The sequence below is a fragment of the Ceratosolen solmsi genome, unplaced genomic scaffold (assembly GCF_000503995.2).
Source record: "Ceratosolen solmsi marchali unplaced genomic scaffold, CerSol_1.0 scaffold35, whole genome shotgun sequence".
Taxonomy (NCBI): Eukaryota; Metazoa; Arthropoda; class Insecta; order Hymenoptera; family Agaonidae; genus Ceratosolen; species Ceratosolen solmsi.
Window position 1 is genome coordinate 2,810,172 of NW_011948423.1, and position 9,439 is coordinate 2,819,610.

The following is a 9,439-nucleotide window of genomic DNA, read 5'->3' on the forward strand; positions in this document are numbered from 1 at the left end:
GGGGGGGGGGGGGCGGGGGGGGGGGGGGGGGGGGGTACGTCTTGCCACGATACTCGAATCGAAGAAAGATTTGGAGCAGCTTAGGCGGAGGAGGTTGGTCGACTCGCTCGTAAGCTTCAGTGGAAAATCGCTTATTATCCATTTACTTGGATATTGCTGTTATTGATATTTCAACGCTGCGCGCTTCGTCTTTGTCGTTCGTTTCTGGGTTACGGCATTCTCGCCATTGCTCCGGCACGTAATAATGAGAGGAGTATGAGTCGGCCTCTTACCAGCTAAGAGTCGATAATTCCATGTTTGGTGAAATAAAGAAAATTTATGGTCTTCGTTAATGCTACAATTTGCGCTCCTATTCCTATTAAAGGACGTCGTAAAATTTTATGCTAATCGAGCGGTTTTGTATATAATTGCACAATTTTCCAGAGATGATCGAATTCTTATTGACATAGAGTGCGGACATCTTGCTTAATTCAATTACGTTACATCTATAAAATACTAAATAATTTAATAAATAATTGTCTAAATAAACTAAAAAAAAAAATACTGTCTAAATAATTAAAATGATTATCGCTCCGAACAGCAAAAACGTCACACTTACGACTGCTTAGTCATATTAAAATGAAGAGCAAAGCTTATTATAATAAGAGCCCGAGTCTTGGGATCTTCTTTTGTTTCACGTTGATTACGCAAATCTATTTGAATCTTAAATTGTTATACATAGACTGTTGGTGGAGTTCCAAATTGTCCTTATCGTGATGAGGTTAATACCTCAGGATGTCGAACGATCCTATCTCTCTCTACCTCTCACCACCTCTCTCTCTACCTCTCACCACCTCTCTCTCTACCTCTCACCACCTCTCTCTCTCTCTCTCTCTCTCTCTCTCTCTCTCTCTCTCTCTCTCTCTCTCTCTCTTTATCCGAATCGTGATTCTCGTGATCCCATTATGGATTATTTTCCTGGAATTGGGGAATTCGATCGACGCCTATCTATGCCTGAAAGTGGATACGCCTGAATGTCGAAAATATTTTGCCGCGCGGACAATGAGGCACGGGATCAGAGTTCGTTCGATTGCCTCTCACAAAAACCGAAACTTGGCATCGGCGTCACCTATCAGCGCCCGTAGCTCTGAATTCAAAATGCTCTCATGAGTTGTGCAATAAACTCCACTACTCGTGCCCCGTCATATCCAATATTCGCCTATGCAAATGTGTGTTGGTACATGTGTGCATACCGCAAAAGATGCCAATATCCTTACGTAGCCACGAATCTATATATATGCATCATACATATATACATAGATAAATGTTATTGATTTTCATTTCTTAGCCTACTAATGGTGATGGAGTCTACGGCTCAGCCCCTACAATTTATTATCGGAGTAATGGCTCGGAGTAGGTTTTTCCATGCCTATTGGGCGGAGCGTGGGATGATATTCCTAACAGCTTCGACGTTTGTTCAATGCACTCGTTGCTTATATTCCGTACGTGCCTCATCGGTAATTTTGATTAAACGGCGGGCGGAGGGTGAGGGGATAATAACATTTTTTACTACGCTAATTACTAAGCGTTGGTAAATTTTCTTTAGTCGAGATATGTCAGTGGACGGAGGAGGCGGGAGAGGGAGATAGAGAATATTTCGTGAGAGTCGTTTGTACGGTTATACGATATACGATAGATCTATAAAAAAATAAAAAAAAATAAATAAATAAATAAAAAATTAAGTACATGAAAAGTCGTCTAATTACACGCGCGTGTCTTTCTTGTGGATTAAGCAAAGTAGCAAATTAATATGAAGCGATCGATTAACGATGCCATTATGCTACGTGCTAATAAAAGTAATTAAATAATAATAAAAGTAAAAGGATTGCAGAACAGCTTAGCACAAAATATGCTTTCTATTTACCGTTAATCGAGACTTGATAATAAATTCGACGTAATCTAACGTAATAAGCCATGGAACAGTTGCGACGATATTTTATTGATAATAAATGTTACCCTCGTATAAGAAACCACATATCGCCTATCAGGAATTCGACGTCGAGAATTTTATTCTACGCTCAAATGTATGGAAGCTCATTGCGGCTGGAACCCTATGACGTGCAAGACTTTCTCGTCGCAAAAAAATCCTCAAAAAAAATCCATCCTTCGTCGCTCGCTCTTTAATTGTTTACATATTGATCCGTCAGTTTTATTTGAAACGAGGAAGCATACGGCTACGTATGTGTAAGTTTTTAGCGGGTGCGCGGGCGTGCGCGCGTGAATGTATGTGTATGTGTCCGCCCGTGTGCTTGTGCGTATGTTTTTGTCAACGCTGGGCAAAAATGAAGATTTATTTGTAATGGAACATTTTGTTTTTATCGAATGCATCTTATTATTTACACAATTTATCGGTAGATGTGCGCAAACAGTGACAAATTTACATTCTCAGGGGAACTTACAACGTACGTTTCTTCAGCCAACAAATGTTTTTCTAGTTTATCTATCGTAATTGTAACATTAATAGTTTCACTTGATTTAATATAAATAATTACTAAGTATATTTAAGGTGGGTAATAAATAAATATTTGTTAGCAGTTAAAAGAAATTTTTGTAAATATAAGCGTTGTTTATGTCTTAGACTATTTTATTGTATAAAGATTATATTTAAATATTGTATGTTGTGTTACTTTTCATTGTACCTTTATAAACAAAGTAAATAAATACTTCTTAATATCATATTGAAACTTTTTTCTACCTTCATAATTCATAATTTTCATTATAACGAATAAGCGATTATGCACAAACATGTACACACACACACACACACACACACACACACACACACAGAAACACACACAAACACACAAAATTTAATTTAAGATTACATCGTTCGAATCATACACACGCGCACGCACTCACGCACACATAATTATCGAACGTATCGAATGTTATTTGACCTCATAATTGCATTTTATAAAATTTTGATAATAATATCGATTGTCGGTATTTTTCATACGCTCTAATTAAAAAATGTCCCATGTTGAAATAATGAAATTTAAAATTCCAGAAAAAAATTTTTTTTCACTTTAAAAACACTGATTATACAATACGTAAGGATTTGTAATTTTATTCATACGCACCTTTTATTTCCTGCTCATAATTTTTCCTACATTTAACTTTAATATATACCAATTAATATAAGCATAATACGTAATTAATTAGAGTTAATATTTAACAATATAGTAATATTAATTCACTTTTTTTCACGGTACTTTTAAATTCTTAAGAAATTTCACAATTTAATGATACGTTATGTGCGCCCATATGCATACGTAGGCTCGCGATTGCGCCTGAGTACTTTGTACGCACCATGTATCATACTTTATATTATCAAAATAAATTGGGCCCATTGGATTGGTTATGCCGCACGCTGCAGTTGACTTACGGTATCCTACTCATTCCAATCAGCCTCAGAAACACGGCTCATTGCAACCTTAAAACGCAGCTATAAATCAAAAATCCACGCAACCTGCTTATCCGCACCCGAGCAAACGGGAAAACGAACCTCGATCGAGTGCGCTTATGTCGATAAGTCGAAATTTTGCCGGATGCGCGAGTTTACTGAAAAGCACCAACTGGCGATGGGGTTCGAAAGCCGATTTTTCCAAGGATCTCGTCCACGGACGATGCGAAACCCCTTGGAACATTTGCATCGCCGCTCTTGACAAATGCAAATCTCCAACAGTTCACGGCGGAATATTCAAGAATGAAGATTAGAGCGATGCAAGACACAGTGGGTGATAAGCGACGGATAAGTGACGGATGATGATGGGGGGGGGGGAGGCTCGGGAGGCGCGCGCCCAATCGCATATGGCGCTCGACCGAGACAACGGTACCTCCGCTCTTATGATAATTATTGGCCAATCGGACTCGCGACGTGGGTGCCGAGGAGCCGAGGTGGCGCGTGTGAATTGGTCGATTTCGCTAAGCCGCGCGCCACTTCACTTTCGATCGCGCATCGTCCGCTTTCTTCCAATCGACTTTCATTGACGTGACCCATCACGCCCGCCCCGGTACTTCCCATTACCGTAATTACTTTTTTTCGAATATTTCGGGACCCGCGTCCAACGCCTGGGCCTTTCACTCGTCCCCAGCCGCCATTCCCGTCCCATATCACCGCGACAATTGCTACGTCGCCCGGCTTCCAAGGGTCTTAACTCATCCCAGAATCGCTGGATTATTTATGTCCCGATCGGCTGATCGAACCGCCAATTACAAGTGGATTAGAAAAAGACGAGGGATGGATGGGAGGAGCGAGTGGCGATGGCAGGACGCGCGTCCCTAACGGGAGACGCGAAGATGGCAAAGCGGCGACAGCGGCCTCACGGGAGTATCCGGTGCTTTTGAAATCACAAACGAGTGCATCGCGGTGCATTGGGGACGGTCAATGAAGCTGATTGGTCGAGCTAATCATTCAATTAAGCCGCGGTAAGGTCCGGGACGGCGACGGAACTTCGTTCTTCCAGCTGTCGACGGACGGCTTCTGACATGAGCTCGCCGACATTTCGCACGCGCGCCGTCGCAGGTGAGAGAGAGGGAGGATCAGCGCCCGGGGCATGCTCTTCTTTTTTTCTCTTTCAGCCCGAGCGCTGTCATCAACAACAAGCGAATCCAAGTGTCTTCTCCTGACTTGTTTAAAGTCGACAACGAATTTTCTAATGACGATGAACGAATAATTATAGTCGCTTCGTCGAGACTGTTGCAAATCGCGAAGAATGCAATAATAATTTGGAAAACTTACGGCATAACTCTGTGCGCGTCCGTATTTTATGTGACCCAATATGTGATTTAAATGAGTGATGGCTTACAGATATACTGCCAGTGCACTGTAATTAGTTGTATCTTATTATATTATTTTTGATTAATTATAAAAACTAATTTGTACCTCCGACAGAATTTAACGTGCGGAATTACATACGTGCGAGCGTTTTCACTTTTGTAGCAGACACGTGCGCGCACGCGCGCACTCACGCACGGCCGTAGACAAAAAGAGAGAGAGAGAGAGAGAGAGAGAGAGAGAGAGACGACAATGACGACGAAAACGACTACCTCCATTATCCGTATTTCGCTTTATTCCCATAGAAGCCAAATTCCATTTTTCTTATTAGGCTGTGAATTACGATTTATACGAATAATTATACCGAATATACGATCCATATAAACATTATAAAGCCAATGAAAATAATTGTCATAGCGCTTTGTAATCGAACTTGTAATTCACAATGTGCAACTTTGGATCTAAATTTATATATTAGCCGCAACGTCTTACATATCAATCAAGAGAAAATTCACTTTTACAAAACAACTCTAATATCACACATACCTTTCTATTATCATTCTAATATTGGATTTACCTTTCTACTATTGCGTGTACATTAACAATCGACTCAATCACAATTTTACAACGCCAGGATCTAGTCTAGCGTAGCGCCAATTCGCATTTGCCGGAATTGGGTGAAAGAATAAAAAAAATAAATGTCAAACTCAGACTCAATGTTCTTTGTCTCCAATGTGTTAAAGCGATAGCATATGGTGAGGTCGAGGGTGGTTGGCAAAGTCCGGGCCTTGATTAAATGAAGGTCAGAGTCGAGGATCAAGAGGCAGACATCAGACCCTTCCCTTCCAACCTCATCATCACCTCTCCAACTGCTTAATCATCATATTTTATGCGGGTCTCGCACACGCACGCACAGCGAGGCAGACGGAGGCATGCCCAAGCACACATACATGTACGCGTCGATTATCCAGTAGGCTACTTACTGAATTATAACGGAAATACTATAATTGAGGCTATTAAGGTTCTTTAACATAAAATAATACACTGTAAACGTAAGTGGATTTTTTTTTTCGAGAGTAAGGTTAATAAGGTGGACACTTGTAAGAGCGTTAACCTTGGTACGCCTAAGCGAAAAAGTGTATTTTCCTGGTAGTTTTTCCAAGCTCCGGGAGTCGGATGTACCAAAGAATGTAAATAATTAAATTTCTGATCTTGAATAAACTTCTGAAATCTCTATTATAATACAAAGATTTTCAGCTGGAATCTTGTGCTCGCGCACACGCACACATTTATTTACACGTGTTAAACATTTCTGAAACATGGGATTAAAATTATATATATTGCATCGTACTTCGTAATTAATGAAAAGTCAATATTTGATAATAATCAATTAAAAGTAAATTACTTCTTATATTGCGAAAAGAAAATGCAATTAAATAAATTTGCCTTCGTGCTTTATATTATTTTACAATATGTGATTTAAAAACCCTCAATTTTAAGATTATTTTTATTCATTACGAGGCTTATTTAAACACTGCACAATAATCTCCTCGCTTTCGATTAATAATTCGATCGAAAATTCGAACGTAAATTATCGAACGTAAATTCTCAGTGTGTATTATGCCGCAACATCTTGTTCTTCAACCAGTCCACCTGAGTAATCGACGACGCTGCAGAAGAAAAGAAAGAAAATAAAAAGCGATTCCCCGACTGTCTTTTTCTCAAGTGTTATTAAAATGAGGCGCACACACTGTCGCCACAATTCCTATTCACGACGACTTTACACCTTAAGTACTTGCAGCCCTCGGACATCGTTGTAACACGTTGTTGAGTACGCATTCGCCACTGCTTTTAAAGATTTTCGAACTTGGCCGCATCGTGCTTGAAAGACGAGATCGAGAAAGAGAGAGAGAGAGAGAGAGAGAGAGAGAGAGAGAGAGAAAGAGTGCGTGAATGCGATGCTACGTGCATGTCATAATAGCCGGTGGTGTTAAACGAACGTGAGGCAAAAAAAAAGGGTAAAATGTAAAGAGCGCGCGGTGTGGCCGTTGGATCGTGGGCGTATAAAAGTTGAAACTAACTAGTGCAATGTACGACCAATTGCGATAGTATGCGCCATTGAATGTAATGTGATGCTCCAATTATAGGGAATGAATGAACGTTATTGTCCTATCTATACAGCATGTGTCATCAGATTTTAATGAATTAGCAACACTAGGGTTTTCATGCAAACACTAAACTCTAGCAAGACGCTGTCCTTCTTGCTACTTGACTGTGTAACGCCTGCAATCAAAGCTGTGCGTTATACATTCGATGAGACGGCTAAGTAATTCAGTCGCTAATGGATTTTATCGTCTACGACATTTACGCCTTAATATTATTCTTTTGATTGAGAAAATTTGATTGAGATATGACCAAAATAAATAAATAAAATATAAAAATTAAAAAAACAAAAAACAAAAAAAAAACAAAAAAAAAAAAAGATACATTAATAAGTATATATAATTTTTAATTATACAATCGAAGATAAAAAAAAATGTCCCACATACACTTTCTCTTTACTTATAATGGTCAAAACTGTTGGATAAGCTTATAGTAGCACAAAATAGTAAATATAATATTTAATTATGTAAACAACATTAAATTAAAAATAAAAGACATGGGTAATGGTATTTTGCGTGAAAAAAAAAAATTTTAATCACACTGGCCGTATAATTTCCATCTGATAAAAGTTTATTACCAATTTTTTGTTTATGCCAAATAATTAAAATCGATGCTTTTTATTCGGCTGAAAGATGCAAGCTAATATTTACAAATTTACAATTTTCGAAACTTTCACTCAACCTCGGGTTGCTTTGGAAGATTGCATGATTTACTTAAACTCCTTCACGCCACGGGCAACCCAATTGTTTCCAATCATTTATCTCGTAAATAATGAAGTTCTTAGCCAGACAATTACGTAATGAGAGACTAGAATTATTTCAATTTAACATTCATTAATTACAGGAAATCTTATGTTTTTTTTCACAATTTTTCCTATACGCTTTTATAATGTAGGCCTACTTTACGGGAAAAATCATGTTCCCATTGGATTAGAAGGATTTTACCTCGGCGTAATTACAAACGCTTACGCGCTGTTTATTGTCGCATTACTAATAAGTTATGAACTTATTTGCCGGTGTGCGTCATTACACCAGCTTGAAAATAATGGAAAAAATCCGTTACTCCCCATACGAAATATTAAATGAAATGAAATACTAAACAATGCCGTTCGCTAATTTTACTTTTATCTTTGGCACGAGGAAAAATTGTTTTTCAAATGCTTTTTCGCCTATACGCGGACGACGACATTGCATTGGAGTTCGATAGTTTCGGAAAATTCACGGAGCAACGGATGTGCGGATGTGCGGATGTGCCCCTTCTCGACCTCCTTCCGCACATTGGCATCATCGGCATCGCCTCCCATCATAAACCCATAGTGTCTCACTCACGTGCCTCGTTTTTCTCCTTTAATGCGATCTTGCCCACGCGATCACCGTAATTTTTAATTAAAATTCCCATCGTGTCTTTGCGCAGCACACGTCTCTCTATCAACGATGGGACGGTCTTTTTGTCCATTTATTGCGCGCACGAGCACGCGCCTACGGTCCGCTATAGATTCGGCGCTCGGTGAAAGTTTTTCAGGAAGCGTATACATACGGTAGCCATATGTAAAGTACGATTTCTGCGGACTCGGCTAAGAAACGAAAGAGAAAAGAAATTGCAGAGCCGAGACCCCTTCATAGGCTCTCAATTCGCGCGTATTCGCAATTACAATGTAAAAGCTTATATATATATATATATATAGGCACATGCGTATACACAAACATACGTTTACAACTGAACGATACACGGCTCAATAAAGATTTTGTCAAAGTGACGAGCGCTAACGAGTCGAGGGAAAACTTCACCGACTCCTCAGATCACTATGTTTTTATGGTTAAATGGAAGTTATTTACTTAGCGCCTAAGCCTAAGTGGTTAAACGCATCGACAAGCCGCTCGTTGCACTTTAATACATTAATACGAAGAACGACTGATTACGCAATCTGCCGTATTGTACAATAATGCTACAAACATTATTATCGCCACTTCCGCCCTCTTGCATTATCAAAACAAAGATGTTTAATTGGAAGGCTAATTAATCTTAATAACCGCTGCATGCAATTGGCAGCGTTCGACCTCGGCAGCCTTCGTCATCGAAAAAAAAAAATAATAATAATAACCCCCGCAGCATTAAACAACAAAAGCACTCGAAGTCGCTCGCGAATTGCTGGTGACCGGATACTCGGGGGTTAATGGTGTACAGGTAGCGGGGGATGTTGGTTTGACATTGGCAGGGGGAGGGACGGAGGGAGTACGTCGGGTGCGACAGTGCGCGCGCTCGTACCTAGGTTCCGGGCGCATCGGCAGCTACAGTAATTGAAACGACGGGAGGTCGAGTGGCTGGCTGCCCCTCCTCTGCCCCACGAGTCACAGTTCACATAGTGAGCGCCCGCAGTGAGTGCGTGAGGGCGTGCGTGCGTGCGTGGTTGCGTGGATGCGTGGATGCGTGCGTGCGTGGCTCGGGGCGTCGCGTCAATTG